Source organism: Halichoerus grypus, chromosome X (genome assembly GCF_964656455.1).
Source record: "Halichoerus grypus chromosome X, mHalGry1.hap1.1, whole genome shotgun sequence".
In the NCBI taxonomy this organism is placed as follows: Eukaryota; Metazoa; Chordata; class Mammalia; order Carnivora; family Phocidae; genus Halichoerus; species Halichoerus grypus.
Genome location: NC_135727.1, coordinates 76184389 through 76208102, shown reverse-complemented (window position 1 = coordinate 76208102; position 23714 = coordinate 76184389). Strand labels below are relative to the sequence as shown.

Here is a 23714-nt window from a genome sequence, read left to right as displayed (position 1 = left end):
CACGCAGCCTGGCCCCTGATTCCGGGACAGACTTTCCCAATACCGTTCTTATTCCTTTTCTGTCGCTTTTGCTCTCGAACGGTTCAGTCTGACCACAGGCTTCTCAAGAGCCATTTCTCAGACTGTTGTCACTCCATGCCTCAAAGCTTGAACGGACAGATGGCCTGGCCTCTTTTCAGTTTTCTTGATACTCGTGTGCTGAGATCTTCTGAAAGTCGCGTGCCTGGCTTCTGACTCCTGACGTGTAAGAGTTAGGAAGTCAGTACTTACATTAAATAATAGTAATAAAACAAACTAGCAAACACACACTCCACTTGACTTCCAAAGTGGCATCAAACTTGAAGAGAAGTAGACAAACAGTGACTGATAACAGGGGAAACAGGTTTTATGAACTAACTACTCTTCATCCAGAATGACATTACTTCTTTTTTAGTAAATATGATGAAACCTAAAATGTCCCTAATGAAAGCGAGGGTGTATAATGATCTATCTGTTCTTCCTGGGGTATCCTGCAATTGAGAATAGTTGCTTCCAAAAACATGGCCATGAGGGACCTGAAGTGATGTTTTGGAGAGGATGATTAGATGAGGATCTAAAGTTGTAAGGTACTTTTTGAAAAGTAGCAATATTATCTTTGAGTAGTGAAGTTGTTTCTTTAAAAGCAAATGGTTGAAAAAAAATCACAGTTCCCAGTTGACCCTTTCCAAAAGTGGACTGAATTCAGATTAATTAGTAATTTTGATTGTAAGGAACTTTCAGGCACAAACAATGAAAGATGGGTTCCTTCTTTTATTTGGCTCTCTTCCCTCCCTACTAGTTTTTAAGTTATTTCATGTTTCTTTTATTAGAAAAAGAGGAAAGAAGTAAAAAAGTGCTGTATTAAAAAGGCTAAATTTAATTTTGGGTAAATGCTTTTAAGCTAAAGATTTTAAAAAAGGATATACCTGCTATTTGTGATTAGATAACTTTAGTGAATCAGTCAAGACTTGATAGTTTTGGGTAAAATGCAGCTTTCATGTTGTTTGAAGTTCTCTTGGATATAGTTTAAAGCACAGTTTAATTCTAGTATCACTGCAAAATAATTTTGGACCTCAGCAAATATTTTATGTTGTTGTTGTTGGTGGTGGTGTTTGTGGCGGTGATAGTGGTGAATTGGTAAATTGACATGCTTCTAGTTGCTAGATTCTAAAGTTAGGAATGTTTTTGTTTTGGAAAAGCTCTTGATCAATTCAAGTCTGAACTATTTGAAATAAAATGTACCATGTAGATACTCACTGTTCATCTTCATATACTTTTAGAACCAGGCAGTAATTTGGACCCCATTTAGAATTTGATTTTATTTAATATGTTTATAAAGGTGCCACATGCTCAAGAGTATTTACCTAGAGTGTCATAACCACATTATAAGATAATATTAATACAAGTACAACAAAACACTTGACCAGTGAACTCTGGAATGAATTCAATGTTTTTTTTAATTAATTGATTTTCAACAAGCTTTTATTGTCTAGCTTCACTGAGTGCCCATTACTATACTAGTGACTGTTGAGAATAGAAGGGAAACAGGCCCCAAGAATTAAATTGCTTATCCACTGGAGACATCATGGTCAACAATTAGAACATAGAGTAGTACAGAATAAGAGCTAAAATAATTATAGGGTAAAAGAAGAGCTTTGGAGCTGTTATTTGTCAGAGAAGGCTTTATAAAGTCAGATTTGATTTGATTCTTTTAGAATTATAAATTTTATTGGAAGATGGGGGAGTTTAGCATAGCATGAACTGAGGCACTTGATTTTCTAATCTTTGTGAATATTACTCTCCTGGATAAACCTAAACGGCACTGTCAGTAGTTGGCATAGTTTTTATGATAAATTATATCCTAAATCAATAAATTAATATTAAATAATTTTTCACATGTGCATACTATAGAAGCCAGACTTAAAATAATCATTCTATTTCTTGGGCAAGTGAAAATGTTCCCTAAGCAGATATAGGTAGAGTATTAAGTTCACACATTTTTATCACCTGTACGTACGTTTTCATGATCTCCTAAAACAGTTATAATCTTAAGTATTTTGTAGAGGACTGATCTAATTAGTATAACTTTAGATTATTAATATTCATTCTCCAAAGACTATTTCTTGATAAAGTAAATTAGGAAATTCTATAAGCAACATTAAGTTGGTCCATTAAATATATGATAGCTTAGTTTTTAGTACTGCTAATTAATACTACTATTTTTATTATTTTTTGAAAATAAGGGGAAGTATGCCAGAGTCCTACAAATTGATGTCTGTCAAAGTTTTAATATAATGCTATTAATGCTTGTGTTAATAATTGTCAACTAACATCAGTGTTTAAACTGAGTTATAAACCTCTGTAAAACTTACTTTATTGCTTTTCTAACAACTTTCTGCTGTGTTGAGAATTAGTTACATGACTAATATTCTTCTTGGTTTTAGTCAACCACTGTAGGTTGAAGTTTGTATATAGAAAAATAACAATAAGAAAATGTGCTATGATTGTGCCCCCAACAGAAATGCAAAGAATTTTCGAGATTAATTCACAGATATACTCTAAGGAACAATATACCCAAACTTGACATTTTTTGAGGCTTCTATACACCATCTTATACTTTTCATTTGGTATCTTTGCTGCCAACAATAGTCTTCTCTGATTATAGTTATTTCTAATAAATGTTAATTCACAGTAGCTAATAATTTTGACAAATATAATTGTTGTTTTTGGCATTCTTTACTTAGGTTGTCAGTTATTAGCTAAATAAACAAGTTATTAGTTAGAGAGCATGATAGTCCACATATACATAGTCAATGAATATTGGATCACTGGAAATTAACTAGTTAACAGATAGCAAAACATATTCAGAAAGCGTTGGGTTTAGTCTCCTCTGCTAAGCAAGTATTGCATATTTCTATTCTTAGCTAATTATGCTGGTATCAATAGGGAACATCTTTGGAAAGAGAACTGGTAAATTTAAATGAAGGGAAACTGCTGAGAAAATTAAAATTACTTTGTATGTCAAGTTCTATGTAGTATGGGGATTTAAGGCAGGTAAACATCTTACGTAAATTGCTAAATCTCAGTGGTGGCTGCTTGTGAAATAGGGTAAGGGATTGTCAGTTTCCCCTACTATATAATAGGAAACTCTCAATATTTTTTACCATATTACTGAGTCTGGAGGTAGAGCAGCATTATCCTGAATACCAAAGATGTATCCAAAAGTTATAATTTTCTTTAAATATGCAGTTTTAACAGTGTTATTATAGTCTAAAGTATGACAGTGGGTTGAAAATTTTCCCAGATGAGCACATCCTTAGATTTTATTATGGAAGCTTATGGGAAAAATGGCTTTTACCCAATAGTTCTTTTTGGATCACATTTCCCTAGAACATAACCTTTTCCACAAAGTGGAAAATACTAACAGCCAATTCAATGTAGGAAGAAAAGTGGAGAGCAGAATTCTTTCTTAAAGACTGGTACCTACAAACAAAATAAAACAAAACAAATTCTTCACATAAAAGTTCTAAAATAATAGTCATAAGAACTGCCTTTTATACAGTTATTGTTCTCTTAATATCATATCTTATATTATACATTGTTAACTGTCTTTGGACTGTTGACATCCAAAAGTTCCTCTGTGGTCTGATTCATTCCTATTTTCTTGATGACAAATACATCTCAGGTATTTGATGGTATGGAATACAAGCTTTTTGTAGCAGCTTTTAAAATGCAATAAATATTAACTGAAAACCTGAAGTTAAATTTTGACATGATTCATAATGAGAAAAATGGGATTTTTAAAAATTCTTGATTAAAACTATTGCGCACTAAGTATTAGTATCTCCATAACCTTTAAAAGCCCTGAATTATATAGATCATTATATTCACTTTCTGTACCTCATTTCCCCTTTTCCTAACAAATGTGGATATTGGTTTGTTCTCACTGGCACTTCTGAGCTACTTCTGTGACTCCTGAATGAATTTTACAAAATACATTTATATTTTTAAAAAGTTATTTAGGAAAGATTTTCTGTCATAGTCTAAAAAGCTGAATCCATATCAGATAAAATGCATTTGAAACTGGGTGATTTGACTGGAAGTAATAAGACAACTAATCCAAACTCTTTTAAAATACTGTGTCTAACTTAGTAGACTTAGGATCTAGTAATTCAAAAATAATTACTCTATTTTTCTTTCAAATTGAAAACCAGTTGATATGTAAGGTGTGACATAAGTTGTAAGTTTTATTCCATAGATCATACATAAGCCATACTTACTACTTATTAGTTGCTCCTTGACCTTTGCTGGGCATTTAATTGTTCTTGTTGAGTTTAATTTCTAAATGTGCACACAGGTCCTTATATTCCTTTTCTCTTCCTTTGTACTTTTCAAGGCTATCATTATTAACTGGGTTGTTTTTGGTTATTATCAATAGAATGAATTACCATGGATTGTATTTGTTTTGTTGCCAAATTAGTTCAGATACCTATGATTCCATAGAAGAAGAAAAAAAGTAGGGGTATAAGAAAAATGGGTGTTAGATTTTACATGTTTAAAATTTTTCTTAATGTGCAATAACATTAGTAGAATAGGTATAAAGTAGTTGAAGTTGTGAATTTTAGAATATTTCTTACGTACTGCAGTTTTAATGACTTCCTTGTACATGTAGTAACCAAAACTAGGTTAACAAAGTATTACCCTTAAGGATCTTGTTTTAATAAATATGTGAGAATGATATGTAGTTAGTATATCTACGAATTATATGTAAAGAAATATTTCTGAGGTATTTAAAGATGCTTGGAAGCATTTTTTTCTCTATTATCTTGTTTATACTATTAATTTGCTTAGCAAACTCTTTGTTCATAAATAATGCTAAGGTCAATTTAATCTCAGCCCCTGTCTGAATTATCTCAAATTCTGAATCAGTGGAGTCAAAATGATAGTACAACAAAATTTCCTTAATTCAGGCTCCACTAGTCAAAATTTGTTATAGCCTAGTAATTATGCTAAAAAATATATTCTGTAGAGTGCCAAACCCATGCTGGCACTACACAGGAGAAGCAGCCACAACCATAACAGAGGTTAGGAAATGTCAGAGCTTCTTTGCTGGCTATGAAAGTGTTGCCAGGTGAACTGGGGAGACCCCAGGTCCTGAGGCCATCCCAAAGATGTCGCCAAAGTTATTTGGTCTCATCAGGAGAAAGAATTCAAGGACAGACACAACCCAGTGGACAATCAACATGTGTGGGAAAGTTTATTAAAACAAAAGTACACTCTCAAGATGAGAGAGCTGGCAAGAGAGGTGGAAGAGAGAGAGAGAGAGAACTGCAACCTGGGGTTTAGGTGTCTATCTTTTATTGACAGTTGTTAACAAAGGGGTGGAATATTCATTACTTAGGAGGGGATTTCTTGGAAGCAGGGATTTCAGCCTTTTCTTATTTGGTCAGGAGTGTCAGGTCTACTTTGTCGGCCATCTTGGGCCTGTTTTGTTTGATCCAGCTTCTTGTGGCTTTGTTTTGGAGTGCTGCCAGAAAAGTCCTCTGACTTTCCCCATAGCTGGCCATAGCTTCCTCTTTGCTGTCCTCCAGGCCTCCTGTTAGAACCTAACTAACTTCCTGTAACAAAAGCACTGATACTGAGTTAAAATAACTGCTAAGAGGAAAGAAGGCATGCACCACTAGGTTTTATGTATTTTAAAATGTCTTCTAAGTGCTGCATTGAGCATACAAGGATTAGATTATTAATTGAATTGGGCTGTTTACAAGAAAAGGGATTTGAACATCAGTTAGTAATGTAAGCAAAATTGGGACAACAGTTATGATGAACTGCTCTCAGATGTTTTAAAAACTGTAATAACAATATTATTTGCATGTAAATTCTGTGCACTTAAATTCTTCTTATCATTTTGTCAGCATAAGAAAGTGAAATAAGTGTGCATTGAAAGTTACACTGAGGGACACCTGGGTGGTTCAGTCCATTAAGCAGCTGCCTTTGGCTCAGGTCATGATCCCAGGATCCTGGGATTGAGTCCTGCATCGGGTTCCTTGCTTAGTGGGGAGCCTGTTTCTCCCTCTACCTGCACCTCTCCCTGCTTGTGCTCACTCTCTCTCAGACAAATAAATAAATAAAATCTTTATAAAAAAATTACACTGAGTTGTCTTTTTAAAGAAGGTTTTATTTATTTATTTGACCGAGAGTGCGAGCGCACAAGCAGGGGGAGCGGCAGGCAGAGAGGGAGAAGCATGCTCCCCACTGAGTGCGGAGCTCACCTCTGGGCTCGAACCAGGACCCTGAGATCATGACCTGGGCGGAAGGCAGATGCTTAAGTGGCTGAGCCACCCAGGCACCCCTACACTGAGTAGTCTTGGTAGTCTTGATCTGTTAATGGTGGTCCAACAACTCTGAAAGTAGTAAAATTTCAGGACCTCCTTTTCGCTAGTTTTTTTTTTTTTTTTTTTTTAAGATTTTAGTTATTTATTTGAGAGTGGGAGAGAGAGCATGGGGGAGAGGGGCATAGGAAGAGGGAGAAGAAGACTCCCCGCTGAGCAGGGAGCCTGATGCAGGGCTCGATCCCAGGACTCTGGGATCGTGACCTAAGCTGAAGGCAGATACTTAACTGATGGAGCCACCCAGGCACCCCTCCTTTTCTTTAGTTTTGAATTAATAATCATATAATGTATGCATGCATATTGATATAGTTTCGTTTTATTTATGTGACGATGCAAAAAGTTCTAAAAACCATTGCTGATATCATGGAATGAAATTCTTCTAACAAGAAACCAGAATAAATGTCAAATTAACCAGGACAGAGTGCAACTGCATGTAATAATAGGGTTGTTGGAGGCTTATTATTGGTGTTCTTTTGGGAGGGGAAAAAGCTAGTTCTTTGTTTAATGCCTATTACAGTAGTGATAATTCGCCTCTACTGTGTAACTCAATGTTCCTCACTGATAGATCCTAGATCTTAGGAGTAAGAGCAAAGGAAGCAATAACACAAAAGTCATTAGATCAACTAGAATAAAAATTTAGCTCTCTGGAATTCTTAACTAATCAAACTGAGCCACACTCACCTCCTTTGCCCCCTTCCCTAAACTCTCATCTCTAATCTGTTCTCTATCACTATAATTATGTTATTTCATGAATGTTGTGTTACGTTCCTCTTTATCCCTTGTAACTTTCTTCGCTCTGAAGTGTACTTTATGGGGAAGTGATTTTTTTTAAAAATCTGTTTCAGTGGTATATCTTTTTTTATCCATTTACTTTTAGTCTACACATGTTTTTATGTTTGAAGTGAATTTCTTGTAGACAACATATACTGGACCATATTGTTTTTATCCACTATGCCAATCTCTGTCTTTAAATTGGTGCATTTGGACTATTTACATATTAAAATAATTATTGATATGTTAGGGCTATGTCTTCCACTTTTTTTATTGTGGTAAATACATATAATATGAGATTTACTCTTTTAACAAAAATTTAAGTGTTAAGTAGAGTGTTATTCTACAGGAGATCTCTAGAACTTTATCCTCTTGCGTGACAAATTCTATACCCATTAAACAAGAACTCCTCATTTCTCCATCCCCCCAGCCTTTGGCAAATACCATTGTACTTTCTGCTTCTATGAGTCTTACTACTTTAGATACCTCATACAAGTGAAATTATTCAGTATTTGTCTTTTTGTGACTGGCTTATTTCACTTAATGTAATGTCCTCAAGATATATCTGTCGTAGCATGTAACAGCAGTTCCTTCTTTTTTAAGGCTGAATAATATTCAATTGTATGTATCTACCACATTTTCTTTATCTACTTATCTGTCAATGGACATTTAAGTTTTCTCCACCCCTTGTCTATTGTAAATAATATGCAATGAACATAGGAATGCAAATATTTTTTGGAGATCCTATTTTCAATACTTTTGGATAAATACCCAGAAGTGGGATTGTTGGATCATACGGTAGATCTTTTTCTTTTTCTTTAGGGATTTAATTACTCTTTTTCCCCAAGTTTTTATTTAAATTCCAGCTACTTAACATACAGTGTAATATTAGTTTCAGGTTTAGAATTCGGTGATTCAGCACTTACCTACAACACCTGGTGCTCATCACAAGCACTGTCCTTAATCACCATCACCTATTTAACCCATCCTCCCACCCACTTCCCCTCCAGTAACCCTCAGTTTGTTCTCTATATTTAAGAGTCTGTTTCCTGGTTTGCCTCTTTACCCCACTATGTTCATCTGTTCTGTTTCTTAAATTCCACATACGAGTGAAATCATATGGTATTTGTCTTTCTCTGACTTATTTTGCTTAGCATAATACTCTATAGCTCCATCCATGTCATTGCAAATAACAAGATTTCATTCTTTGTTATGGCTGAGTAACATTCCATTTTTTACACACACACACACACACACACACACACACACACACACACACACACTACATCTTTATCCATTCATCAGTTGATGGACATTTGGGCTCTTTCCATACTTGGCTATTGTTGATAATGCTGCTATAAAAATTGGGGTGCATGTAACCCTTCAAATCTGTATTTTTGTATCCTTTGGATAAATACCTAGTAGTGCAGTTGCTGGGTTGTATGGTAGTTCTATTTTAAACTTTTGAGGAACCTCCGTACTGTTTTCCAGAGTGGCTGCACCAGTTTGCATTCCCACCAACAGTGCAAGAGTGTTCCTCTTTCTCCGTATTCTTGCCAACACCTGTTTTTTCTTCTGTTGTTAATTTTAGCCATTCTGACATGTGTGAGGTGATATCTCATTGTAGTTTTGATTTATATTTCCCTTATGATGAGAGATGTTAAACGTCTTTTCATGTATATGTTGGCCATCCGTATGTCTTTTTTGGGAAAAAAAAATGTCTATTCATGTTTGCTGCCCATTTTTAACTGGGTTATTTATTATTTAGGATCATATGATTTTTTAGGATCATATTTATTATTTTTTTAGGATCATATTTATTATTTAGGATAATATGATAGTTTTTAAAAGAGTTTTGTGGAACTTCCATGCAATTTTCTATAGCAACTGCACCATGTTTACATTCCCACCAACATGGCACAAGGGCTGTAGTTTTTTTTTTTTTTTTTAGATTTATTTATTTATTTTAGGTGTGGCAGAGGGAGAGGGAGAGGGAGAGAGAAGCAGACTCCCCACTGAGCCTGACGTGGGGCTTGATCTCCTGACCCTGAGATCATGACCTGAGCTGAAATCAAGAGTTGGACCCTTAACTGACTGAGCCACCCAGGTGCCCCAAGGGTTCTAGTTTCTAAACATTCTTTTTTTTTTTAATTTTTTTTATTGTTATGTTAATCCCCATACATTACATCATTACTTTTAGATATAGTGTTCCATGATTCATTGTTTGTGCATAACACCCAGTGCTCCATGCAGAACGTGCCCTCCTCAATACCCATCACCAGGCTAACCCATCCTCCCACCCCCCTCCCCTCTAGAACCCTCAGTTTGTTTTTCAGAGTCCATCGTCTCTCATGGTTCTTCTCTAAACATTCTTAACAATAATTTTCTGTTTTGTTTTTTAAATAATGGCCATCCTAACTGTTGTGAAGTACTATCACCTTGAGGTTTTGGTTTGCATTTCCATGATAATTAGTGATGTTAACTATCTTTTAATATACCTGTTGGCCATTTCTGTGTCTTCCTTGGAAAAATATTTATTCATCATTTCCTTGTTTTTTAAATTGTTTTATTTTTGTTTTTATTTTTACTATTGCATTGTGGGAGTTCCTTAATATTTTGGAAATTAACCCCTGATCAGAAATATAGTTTGCAAATATTTTTTCTCATTCCATAGGTTGCCTTTTCACTCTCAATTTGTATTTCTGTGAAGATGCATTTTAGTTTTATATATTCTCATTTGTCTATTTTTGCTTTTGTTGCCTGCATTTTTGGTGTCATATCAAAGGAATAATTACTAATACCAATGTTTTGAAGCTTTTTCTTTATGTTTTCTTCTAGGAGTTATATGGTTTCAGGCCTTACATTTATGTATTTAATCCACTTTGATTTGATTTTTATGGATGTATAAGGGTCCAATTTCATTCCTTTGCATGTAGATATTCATATTTCCAATGCCATTTATTGAAGAGACTGTCCTTTCCCCATTGTGTATTATTAACACTGTGTTGAGTATCAGTTGACTGTATATGCATACGTTTATTTCTGGGCTCCCTAGTCTTTTCCCTAGGACTGTATGTCCGTCTTTATGCTAGCACTATGCTCTAGCTTTGTAATATGTTTTGAAAACAGGAAGTGTGAGGGCTCCATCTTTGTTCTTTTTGCTCAACATTTTGTTGTTGTTGTTGTTATTTGGGGTACTTTCTGGTTCTGTTTGAAGTTTAGGATTTGTGTGTGTGTTTGTGTATGTGTGTGTGTGTAATCTTTAGGATTTTCTGCATATTAGATCATGTCACTTGTGAGCAGAGATGATTTATTTCACTTCTGTTTAAATTTGGATGTCTTTTAAGTTTCCTTTACTTGCCTAATTGCTCTAACTAGAAATTAAAGATGACATAAATAATTGGAAAGACATACCATGTTTATGGATTAGAATACGTAATATTGTTCAAATGTCCATACTACCAAAAGCAAGCTACAGATTCAGTGCAATCCCTAATAAAATTCCAATGGCATTTTTTACAGAAATAAAAAAAATCCTAAAATTCAGTACTATGTTGAATAGAAGTGATGTGAGTTGGAATCCTTGCCTTGCTCCTGATCTTGGAGGAAAAGTTTTCAGTTTTTATTATTGAGTATGGTGTTAACTGTGGGTTTTTCATATATGGCCTTTATTATGCTGAGGTAATTTCTTTCCATTCTTAATTTGTTGAGTGCTATTTATCATAAATTGGTGTTAAAATGTGTCAAATGCTTTTTCTACATCTATTGAGATAATCATATAATTTTCCCCTTTGTTCTGTTAATGTGGTTGTATCATATGGATTGATTTTTATCTGTCAAACTATCTTTGAATCTGGGGCTAAATCCCACCTTTTCATGGTGTGTGATCCTTTTAAGGTACTATTGAGTTTGGTTTACTAGTACTATGTTCAGGAATTTTGACTCTGTATTCATCAGGGATATTAACCTGTAATTTTCTTTCTTCTAATAGTTTTTTTTTTTTTTCTGGCTAAGGAGATTAAATGAATAATCAAAAATGTTCCAACAACAACAACAACAACAACAACAAAGCTCAGAACCAGATGGTTTCATGGATGAATTCTACCAAACATTAAAGAACTAATACTAATCTTTCTCAAATTGTTCCCAAAAAATCAGAGGAGTAAACACTTCCAAACTCATTTTATGAGGCCATCATTACCCTGATACCAAAGCCAGATACAGGTCTGCTTATTTTTCAATTCCTTATTCAGATTTTGGTAGGTTGTATGTTTCTATGAATTTATCCTTTTCTTCTAGATTATCCAGTTTGTTGGTGTGTAATTATTCATAGTAGTCTCTTATAATCTTTTATGTGACAACAGTTGTAATATCTTCTCTTGCATTTCTTTTTTTTTTTTAAATTTGAGTCTTCTATTTTCCTTAGTTAATCTAGCTGGTGGTTTTTAAATTTTGTTTTCATTTAAAAAGAATCAACTCTTGACTTTTTTTTTCTATTTTCTATTTCATTTATTACTGCTCTGATGTTTATTTCCTTCTGCTAGATTTGGATATGGTGTGTTCCTTTTCTAGTTTCTTGAGATGTAAAATTAAGAAGGATTTGAAATCTTCCTTCTTTTTAAATGTAAGTGTATACTGCTATACAATTCTCTTAGTACTGCTTTTGCTATATCTTACATGTTTTGGTATGCTGTGTTTTAATTTTTGTCTCAAGGTATTTTCTTTTTTTTTAAAAGATTTTATTTATTTATTTGACAGAGAGAGACACACAGTGAGAGAGGGAACACAAGCAAGGGGAGTGGGAGTGGGAGAAGCAGGCTTCCTGCAGAGCAGAGAGCCCGATGTGGGGCTCAATCCCAGGACCCTGAGATCATGACCTGAGCCGAAGGCAGACGCTAATGACTGAGCCACCCAGGCGCCCCTCTTTTCTCCTTTTTCATTCTTACAATAATCTTTATTAAATTTCATTATCAAAATAAAATTGATACATAACATTGTGTAAGTTTTAGGTGTACAACATCATGATTTGATATATTTATATGTTGCAATATTACTACCATAGAGTTAACTAACATCTCTATTATGTTACATAATTATTTTTTTTTGGTGGTGGGCACAATTAAGATCTAATCTATTAGCAACTTTTAAATTTATGATACAATGCCATTGACTGTAATCATTATGCTGTGTGTTAGCTTTGCCAGGTTTTATTTATCTACTAGTTTCCAGTTTTTACCCTTAAACAATTTGTCCCCAATCCCCCCACGCTGCCAGCCTCTGGTGACCTTATTTTACTCTTTTTCCTTGAGTTAAGCTTTTTTAGATTCCAAATATACGTGATATCATACAGTATTTGTCTTTTTGTTTAACATATCTCAGCATAATGTCCTCAAGGTTCATTCATGTCATCACAAATGGTAGGCTTTCCTTCTTTCTCATGGCTGTCTAATATTCATATATAATTTTTATCCATTCATCTGTTGACAGACACTTAGGTTGTTTCCATATCTTGGCTATTGTGAATAATATTGCAAAAGCGTAAGAGCATATATATCTTTTCAGACTCCCATTTTCATATTCTTTGGATGTACACCCAAGAGTGGAATTACTGATAATTCTATTTTTATTTTTTGGAGGAACTTCCATACTATTTTCCATAGTGTCTGAACAAATTTACATTCCCATCTATAATGTAAAAGGGTTGCTTTTACTCCACATCCTCACCAACACTTTTTATCTCTTGTCTTCTTTTTTTTAAGATTATTTATTTATTTGAGAGAGAGAGAGTGAGAGCGAGAGGAGAAGAGAGCACGGGCTGGGGGGAGGGGAAGAGGGAGAAAGAGAAGCAGACTCTCCCCTGAGCAGGGAGCTTGACACTTGGCTCAATCCCAGGACCTCGGAATCATGACCTGAGCCAAAGGCAGATGCTTAACCAACTTAACCACCCAGGTGCCCCTATTTCTTGTTTTCTTGATGGTAGCCATTCCATCAGATGTGGGGTGATGTCCTGTGTTGGTTGTGATTTGCATCTCTCTGATGATTAGTGATATTAAGCATCTTTTCATAAATCTGTAGGCCATCTAGATGTCTTTTTTTGAAAAATATCTATTTAGCTTCTCTGCCCATTTTTAAATTGAATTATTTGTTTTTCTGTTATGAGTTGTACTTTATATATTTTGGCTGTTACTCCTTGTCTGATATATGGTTTACAAATATTTCCTCCAATGCCATAGGCTGCCTTTTCATTTTTTCCATTGCTACTTTTGCTATACAGCTTTTTAGTTTGATATAGTTCCACTTTTGTATTTTTTGCTTGCGCTTTTGGTGCCCACCAAAAATCATTGCCCAGTCCAATCTTAAGGAGTTTTTTCCCCTACATTTTCTCCTAGTTTTATAGGATCAAGTCTATGTTTAAGTTTTTAAGCCATTTAATTTCTTTATTGAAGGATAATTAACATACAGTATTATATTAGTTTCAGGTACACAATATAACACTTCAGCAATTCTATGCATTTCTCAGTACTCATCATAGTAAATGTACTTAGCTCCTTTCACCTATTTCACCCATTCCCCTAGCGACCTCCCCTCTGCAAACCACCAATTTGTTCTATGTATTTAAGAGTCTGGGTTTTTTGTCTCTTTTTTTCTTTGCTTGTTTTGTTTCTTATATTTGTTTTGTTTATATATATATTTGTTTGGTTTCTTATATTCTGCATGAGTGAAATCATGTGGTATTTGTCTTTCTCTGACTGACTTATTTCACACAGCATTATACCCCCTAGGTCCATCATGTTGTTGCAAATGGCAATATCTCATTTTCTTATGGCTGAGCAATATTCCATTGCAGATGTATATCACATCTTTATCTATTCATTTATGGATGGACCTTTGGGTTGCTTCCATATCTTGGTTATTGTAAATAATGCTGCAATAAATATAGGGATGAATGTACCTTTTTCAATTAGTCTTTTTGTTTTCTTTGGGTAAATAGTCATAGTGGAATTAATTGATCATATGATAATTTTATTTATAATTTTTTTGGGGAACATCCATACTGTTTTTTCACAGTGGCTGCACCAATTTGCATTACCACCAATTGTGTATGAGGGTTTCTTTTTCTCTAATTCTTTACCAACACTTGTTATTTCTTGTGTTTTTGATTTTAAACATCCTGGCAGATGTAAGGTGGTAATCTCATTATGGTTTTGATTTGCATTTAACTGATTATTAGTGATGTTGAGCACCCTTTCCTGTGTTTATTGGCCATCTCTATGTCCTCTTTGGAAAAATGTCTACTCAGGGTTTCTGCTTATTTTTAAATTGGATTTTTTTTTCTTGGTGTTGGCTTGTATAAGTTCTTTATGTATTTTGGATATTAACCCACTATTGGATATATCATTGCAAATATCATCTTCCATTTAGTAGGTTGTCTTCTTGTTTGTTGATGATATCCTTAACTGTGCAAAAGCTTTTTATTTTGGTGTAGTCCCAAAAGTTTAATTTTGCTTTATTTTCCTTGCCAAAAGAGACATATCTATAAAAATGTTTCAATGGCCAAAGTCAAAGAGATTCCTGCCTATGTTTTCTTCTAGGATTTTTATGCTTTCAGGTCTCACATTTAGATGTTTAATAAATTTTGATTTATATTTGTATATGATATAAGAAAGAGGTCCAGTTTCATTTATTTGGGTGTAGCTGTCCCGTTTTCCTAAGACCGTTTGTTGAGTAAGACTATCTTTTTAGCATGGCATATTCCTCCCTCCTTTCATAGATTAATTAACTGTATAAACCTAAGTTTATTTCTAGACTCTCTTATTTCTTCCATTGATCTATGTGTCTATTTTTGTGCCCCATCATACTGTTTTGATTACTACAGCTTTGTTGTATATCTTGAAATCTGGGATTGTGATACATCCAGCATTGTTCTTTTGTGTCAAGCTTTCACTGGCTATTCAGCCTCTTTTGTGGTTCTGTACCAATTGTAATATTATTTTTTGTAGTTTTATGAACAGTGCTATTGGTATTTTGATAAGGATTGCATTGAATCTGTAGATTGCTTTGGTAGTATGGCCATTTTAACAATATTAATTCTTACAATACATGAGCATGGGCTATCTTTCCATTTGTGTTTTCAATTTCTTTCATCAGTGTTTTATAGTTTTCAGAGTACAGGTCTTTCACCTATTTAGTTATGTTTATCCTTGGGTATTATTTTTTAGTGCAGTTGTAAATGGGACTATTTTCTTAATTTCTCTTTCTTCTATTTCATTATTAGTGTATGGAGATGAACTGATTTCTGGTTATTAATTTTGTATCATGCCATTTTACTGAATTCATTTATCAGTTCTAGCAGCTTTTTGGTGGAGTCTTTCAGGTTTTCTATATATAGTATCATGTCGTCTGTAAAAGGTGAATTTTATTTCTTCCTTACTGATTTGGATGCCTTTTATTTATTTTTGTCTGATTTCTGTGGCTAGGACTTACAGTACTATGTTGAATACAAGTGGTGAGAGTGGACATCCTTGTCTTGTTCCTGACCATAGAAGAAAAGCACTCAGTTTTTCTCCATTTAAGATGATATTAGCTGTGGGTTTTTCGTGTATGGTGTTAATTATGTTGAAGTGTGTTCCCTCTAAACCTGTTTTGTTGAGGGCTTCTATCATGAATGGATGTTGTAGTTTCTCAAATGCTTTTTCTGGGTCTACTGAAATGATCATATGGCTTTTATACTTTCTCTAATGAGGTAATGTATCATGTTGATTGATTTGTGAATATGGGACCACCCTTGCAACACAGGAATAAATCCCACTTGATTGTCATAAATGGTTTTTAATGTATTGTTGGATTCTCTTTGCTAGTATTTTGTTGAGGATTTTTTTTTTTAAAGATTCTATTCATTTATTCGACAGAGAGAGACACAGCGAGAGAGGGGACACAAGCAGGGGGAGTGGGAGAGGGAGAAGCAGGCGCCCCGCTGAGCAAGGAGCCCGATGCGGGACTCGATCCCAGGACCCCGGGACCATGACCTGAGCCGAAGGCAGATGCTTAACGACTGAGCCACCCAGGCGCCCTTTGTTGAGGATTTTTGCATCTATTTTCATCAGGGATATTGGTCTGTAGTTCTCTTTTATAGTAGTGTCTTTATCTGGTTTTGGTATTAGGGTAATCCTGGCCTCAGAGAATGAATTTGTAAGTTCCTTCCTTTTCTATTTTTTTGGAATAGTTTTAGAAGCATAGGTATTAACTCTTCTTTAAATCTTTGGTAGAATTTGCCTGTGAAGCCATCTAGCCCTGGACTTTTGTTTGTTGGGATTTTTTGATTACTGACTCAATTTCTTTGCCAGTTATCAGTGTGTTCAAAATTTCTATTTCTTCCTGATTCAATTTTGGTAGTGTGTATGTTTCTAGGAATTTATCCATTTCTTCTAGATTGTCCAGTTTGTTGGCAGATAGTTTTTCACACTGTTTTCTTATAACCCTTTGCATTTCTGTGGCATTGGTTGTTAATTCCTCTCCTTTGTTTCTCATTTTATTTGAGTCATTTATCTTTTTTTCTTGATGAGTCTGGCTAAAAATTTATCCATTTTGTTTATCTTTTTAAAGAACCAGCTCCTGGTTTCATTCTTCTGTTCTTTTTCTTTGTCTCTATTTCATTTATTTCTGCTCTTACCTTTATTTCTTTCCTTCTACTGGCTTTGTGTTTCGTTTGTTCTTTTTCTAGCCCCTTTAGGTGGAAGGTTAGGTTGTTTATTGAAGGAAGGAACTTACTTTATTCTTGCTTCTTGAGGTAGGCCTGTATTGCTATAATCTTCCCTCTTAGGATAGCTTTTTCTTCATCCCAAACATTTTGGATCATTATGTTTTCATTTTCATTTGTCTTTATGTATTTTTTTTTTAAATTTCCTCTTTGTTTCTTGGTTGACTCCTTCATTGTTAATAGCATGTTATTTATACTCCCATGTATTTGTGTCTTTCCAGATTTTGTCTTGTGATTAATTTTTAGTTTCATATTGTGATTGGAAAAGATACATGATAAGATTTCAATCTTTTTTAATTTATTGAGACTTGCTTTGTGTTCTAACATGTAATCTATTCTGCAGAATATGCCATGCACACTTGAAAGGAATGTGTATTCTGTTGTTTGGGGATAGAATGTTCTGAATTTTTCTGTTAGGTCTATCTGTCCAATGTGTCATTCAAAACTACTTTTTCCTTGTTGATTTTCTGTCTGGATGATCTATCCATTGATATAAGTGGGATGTTAAAGTCCTGTACTGATTGTGTTTCTGTCAATTTCTTCCTACATATCTGCAAATAGTTGCTTTATGTATCCAGGTGCTCCCATGTTCAGTGCATATTTATAATTGTTATATCCTCTTATTGTATTGTTCCCTTTATCATTATATAGTGTCTTTTTGTGTCTCTTGTTATAGTCTTTGTGTTAAAGTATATTTTGTCCAATGTAAGTATTGTTACCCCTCTTTTCTTTTCGCTGTCATTTGCATGGTAAAAGTTTTTCTTTCCCTTCACTTTCAATCTGTGTTTGTCTTTAGGTCTGAAGTGAGTCTTTTGTAGGCTGCATACACATGGTTCTTATTTTTATCTATCTTTTGATTGGAGCATTTACTTCATTTACATTTAAAGTAATTACTGATAGGTATGTTCTCATTGTCATTTTGTTGATTTCTGGTATTTTTTGTAGTTCTTTTCTGTTCCTTTTTCTTCTGTTGCACTTTTCCCTTGTGTTTGATGGCTTTCATTAGTGCCATGCTGGGATTCTTTTCTCTTTATTTTTTGTATAGCATGTGTTTTTGATTTGTGTTTACCATTATGATCATATATAATTGTTTATGCATACAGCAGTCTATATTAAGTTGATGGGTTTCAACTCATTCTAAAAGCACTAACTTTTTACTCCTTCCCCCATGTTTTATGCATATTGTGTCATACTTTACATTTTCCTTTGTGAATTCCTCGACTGATATTTATAGTTCTTTTTTTAAGAGATTTTATTTATTTGACAGAGAGAGAGAGTGAGCATAAGCAGGGGGAGCAGCGGAGGGAGAGGGAGAAACAGGCTCTCTGCTGAATGGGGGAGCTCAATGCGGGGCTCGATCTCGGAACCCTGGGATCATGACTGGAGCCAAAGGCTGATGCTTAACTGACTGAGCCACCCAGGCACCCCAAATATTTATAGTTCTAATTTATTTTACAGTTTTTGCGCTTTAACCTACATACTGCTTTTATAACTGATTTATTTACTACTTTTATTATATGTTTGCATTAACCTGTCAAATATCTTCCTTTCATAATTTTCTTTCTCCTAATTATGGCCTTTTCTTTGAACTCAAAGAATTCCCTGTAACATTTATTGTAAGGCTGGTTTAGTGGTGATGAACTTTAACTTCTGTTTGTATGGGAGAATTTTTTTTTCCTAGGCAAAGAACTTTATTAACCTTGTTTCAAACTTTATTCCCAGGCTTCTTCAGCTTAATTAGCTGCAAAGAAGGAATTGTGTATAATCAAAAACTGAAAAGATCTGCAGTGTCCAAGGGGCTTGGGCTTAAAAATATTAGAGATCTAGATTTTATCAGATCCATGAACAAAATTTTAAAAAGCAGTCATAATATAAAAGAGCAGCTCCCAGTAACTTCTTCAAGTTTTTTTCTTCTTCAGAAGTTGACCCAATTCAGTTTGGTTCATTCTTGGAAGCTTCATCAAAATTCTCCACAAGATCTGGAACTTCATCATCATCATCCTCTCCAGGAGCAAGTGGTGCTTTTCCATCCACAGATTGTTTGGGCAGAGCTTCAGCCAGTCTTCTTAAACTAGTCAGACTGCCTGCACCGAGTTGGTTTAAGATACTGGGTAGCATTTCTGTCAGCTGCTTTGTCTCAGCATGGCCTGAATGGTGAAAGTGTCCCGGCCAGCGACGCCTGAACTTTGGGGTTGTTAAAGTGGATCACTGCTCCTTGGTTTGTGACCATATTCACTTCTTCAATACCAGAGATATTCTTTACTCCTAACTTCTTTAAGGAGAACTGAAGTTTTTTATCTTCTGCTGTAGCCGTTCTATGAACCATCGGTGAGCAGTTCCTTTCCCACCAATGCGCACTTGTGCTTGCAGTTTGGCGAGTTTCTCCTGGTTTATGATAGTTTCTTTCATCTTATTGGAGCGGAAATGGGACTGCACGGGGGAATAGGGTTGGCACTCAGGGGGTCTCAGGCGGACCAGCTGAGATTAGGTGCACACACGCGGGGACACAAGATGGCAGCTGTATAGGAGAATTTGTATCTCTCCTTTTATTCTGAATGATAACCTTTGTAGGTAGAGTATCCTTGGTTGCAAGCTTTGTTCTCTTTCAGTATGTTGATTATATCATTCCACTCCTGGTCAGCAAAAGCTCTCCTAAAAAAACTTAGCTAACAACCTTGTGGGGTATCTCTTGTATGTAACAGTTTTCTTTCATCTTTTTGTTTTTAAAATTATCTCTTTATCACTACTTTTTGTCATTTTATTATGTGTCTTTTTTTCCAGCTTTTTGTTTATTTATTTATTTATTTTTATGTTGTTAGCCAACATATAGTACATCATTAGTTTTTGATGTGGTGTTCAATGATTCATTAGTTGTGTATAATACCCAGTGCTTATTACCACACATGCCCTCCTTAATACCCATCACCCAGTTACCCTGTCCCCCAACCCCCTCCCTTCTGTAACCCTCAGTTTGTTTCCTGGAGTCCAGAGTCTCTCTCTCATGGTTTGTCTCCCTCTCTGATTTCTTCCCATTCAGTTTTCCCTCCCCCTGTGGTCCTCTGCATTATTCCTTATGGTCCACATATGAGTGACACCATGTGATAATTGTCTTTCTCTGCTTGATGTAGACCTCTTTGGGTTCATTTTGTTGGGGCTCTCTGTGCTTCTTGCAACAGTGTGTCTGTATCCTTCCTTAGATAAGGGAAATTTTCAGCTATCATTTCTTCAAATAAATTTTCTGCCCCTTTCTCTCGTTCTTCTTTTTCTGGGAGCCCTATAATGTTAATGTTATTATGCTTCATGATATTACTGAGGTCCCTTAACTTATTCTCATTCTTTATTATTTTTTTTTCCTTTTGCCATTCATCTTGGTTGCTTTCCATTATCCTGTATCCTAGGTAGTTGATCCACTCTCACACTTCTTCTAATCTGCTATTGATTCCCTCTAGTATATTTTTTATTTCAGTAATTATGTCTTTCATCTCTGACTGGCTCTGTCTTATATTTTCTATCTTTTTCTTGAAGGTCTCACTGAGATCCTTTTATCTTTTTTCAAGTCCAGTGAGTATACTTATGACTATTACTTTGAATTTTTCTTCAGACATATTGCTTAACTCCATTTCATTTAACTCTTTTGCTATCTTTTTTTTTTAATTTAGACTGAATTAACCAACATATACTACATCATTAGATTCAGTAATTCATCAGTTGCATATAACATCCAGTGCTCATCACCTCACGTACCCTTCTTAATGCCAATCACCCAATTACCCAATCCCCACACTTACCTCCCCTCCAGCAACCCTCAGTTTGTTGCCTATAGTTAGGAGTCTGTCATGGTTTTTCGCCCTCTCTGATGATTTCCCATTCAGTTTTCCCTCCCTTCACCTATGATCCTCTGTGGTGTTTCTTATATTCCACATATGAGTGAAACCATATGATAATTGTATTTCTCTGATTGACTTATTTCACTCAGCATAATACCCTCCAGTTCCATCCACATCAATGTAAATTGTAAGTATTCATCCTTTTGGATGCCTGAGTAACATTCCATTTATATATATATATATATATATATATATATATATATATATATTTATATATATATATCTTTATCCATTCATCTGCCGATGGACATCTCAGCTCTTTACATAGTTTGGTTATTGTGTATATTGCTGCTATGAACATTGGGGTGCAGGTGCCCCTTCAGATCACAACATTTGTGTCTTTGCAGTACATACCTAGTAGTGCATTTGCTTCTTGAGGAACCTCCATACTGTTTTCCAGAGTGGTTGTACCAGCCTGTATACCCACAGTGTAAAAGTGTTCCTCTTTCTCCACATCCTCACCAACATTTGATGTTCCCTGTCTTGTTAATTTTAGCCATTCTGACTGGTGAGAGGTGGTATCTCATTGGAGTTTTGATTTGTATTTCCCTGATAACAAGTGATGTCATTTTTTCATATACCTGTTGGCCATTTGTATGTGTTCTTTAGAAAAATTATTGTTCATGTCTTCTGCCCATGTTTTGACTGGATTCGTTGTTTTTTGAGTGTTGAGTTTGATATGTTCTTTATAGATTTTGGATATTAGACCTTTATCTGATATGTCATTTGTAAATACCTTCTCCCATTACGTAGGTTGCCTTTTAGTTTTGTTGAGTGTTTCCTGTGCTGTGCTTTACATCTTGAAGTCCAATAGTTCATTTTTGCTTTTGTTTCCCTTCCCTTTGGAGACGTGTCTAGCAAGAAGTTGCTGTGGCCGAGGTCAAAGAGGTTGCTGCCTGTGTTTTCCTCTAGGATTTTAATGGATCCTATCTCACATTTAGGTCTTTCATCCATTTTGAGTTTATTTTTGTGTATGGTGGAAGAAAATGGTCTATTTTCATTCTGCATGTGGCTGTCCAATTTTCCCAGCACCATTTGTTGAAGAGACTGTCCTTTTTCCATTGGATATTCTTTCTTGCTTTGTCAAAGATTAGTTGAGGATAGAGCTGAAGGTCCATTTCTGAGTTCTCTATTCTGTTCCATTGATCTATGTGTCTGTTTTTGTGCCAGTATAATACTGTCTTGATGATTACAGTTTTCTAAAATAACTTAAAGTCACACATTGTGATGCCACCTGCTTTGGTTTTCTTTTTCAACATTCCTCTGGCTATTTGGGGTCATTTCTGGTTCCATACAAATTTTAGGAATATTTCTTCCAGCTCTGTGACAAATGTTGATGGTATTTTATAGGGATTGCATTGAATGTGTAGATTGCTCTGGGTAGCATAGACATTTTTACAATTTTTATTCTTCCAATCCATGATCATGGAATGCTTTTCCATCTCTTTGTTTCTTCCTCAATTTCATTCATAAGTGTTCTGTAGTTTTTGGAGTACAGATCCTTTACCTTTTTGGTTTGGTTTATTTTTAGGTATCTTATGTTTTTTGGTCCAGTTATAACTGGGATTTCTTCCTTAATTTCTCTTTCTTTCAATGTTGGTGTATAGAAATGCAACTGATTTCTGTGCATTGATTTTATATCATGCCACATCGCTGAATTGCTTTATGAGTTCTAGCAATTTTGGGGTGGAGTATTTGGATTTTCCACGTAAAATGTCATGTCTTCTGCAAAGAATGAGAAATTAATTTCTTTGCCTATTTGAATGCCTTTTATTTCTTTTTGTTGTCTGACTGCTGAGGCTAGGACTTCTAGTACTATGTTAAGGAACAGTGGGGAGATTGGGCATCCCTGTCATGTTCCTGACCTTAGGGGAAAAGCTCTCAGTTTTTCCCCATTGAGAATGATACTCGCTATGGGCTTTTCATAGATGGCTTTTATGATATTCCTATGTTGCATCTATCCCTACACTGTGGAGAGTTTTAATCAAGAAAGGATGATGTTTTTGTCAAATGTGTTTTCTCTATCAGTTGGGATCATATGGTTCTTGTCCTTTCTTTTATTAATGACATGTATAACGTTGATTGATTTGCAAATGCTGAACCACCCTTGCAGCCCAGGAATAAATCCCACTTGGTTGTGGTGAATATCCTTTTAACGTACAGTTGGGTCCTCTTGGCTAGCATCTTAGTGAGAATTTTGGCATCCATGTTCATCAGGGATATTGGTCTGGAATTCTCCTTTTTGGTGGGGTCTTTTTTTGGTTTTGGAGTTAAGGTAATGCTGGCCTCATAGAATGAGTTTGGAAGTTTTTCTTCCCTTTCCATTTTCTGAAACAGCATCAGAAGAATAGGTACTAGTACTTCTTTAAATGTTTGGTAGAATTCCCCTGGGAAGTCATCTGGCCCTGGACTCTTGTTTCTGGGAGATGTTTGATTACTGCTTCAATTTTCTTGCTTGTTATGGGTCTGTTCACGTTTTCTCTTCCTTCCTGTTTCAGTTTTGGTATTTTATAGATTTCCAGGACTGCATCCATTTCTTCCAGATTGCCCATTTTGTTGGTATATAGTTGTTCACAATATGTTCTTAAAATTGTATTTCCTTGGTGTTTGTGATCTTTCCTCTTTCACTCATTATTTTATTAATTTCGGTCCTTTCTATTTTCTTTTTGATAAGTCTGGCTGGGGGTTTATTGCTCTTATTAATTCTTGCTAAGAACCAGCTTCTACTTTCATTGATATGTTCTACTGTTCTTTTGGTTTCTATTTCATTGATTTCTGCTCTACTCTTGATTATTTGCCTTCTCCTTGGTTTAAGCTTTATTTGATGTTCTTTCTGCAGTTCTTTAGGCGTAAAATTAGCTTGTGTACTTGAGATCTTTCTAATTTTTT

The 23714-nt window shown here is 35.0% G+C and overlaps 1 long non-coding RNA gene and 1 pseudogene across 1 annotated transcript in view; one reads left to right on the top strand and one right to left on the bottom strand.

Annotated features, from left to right (window-relative positions):
- The window catches only part of LOC144380575 (uncharacterized), a 416331-nt gene that overhangs the window by 676 nt on the left and 391941 nt on the right, over positions 1–23714 (top strand). The window lies entirely within an intron of this gene.
- On the bottom strand, positions 18871–19852 carry LOC118529887 (transcription factor BTF3 pseudogene; annotated as a pseudogene).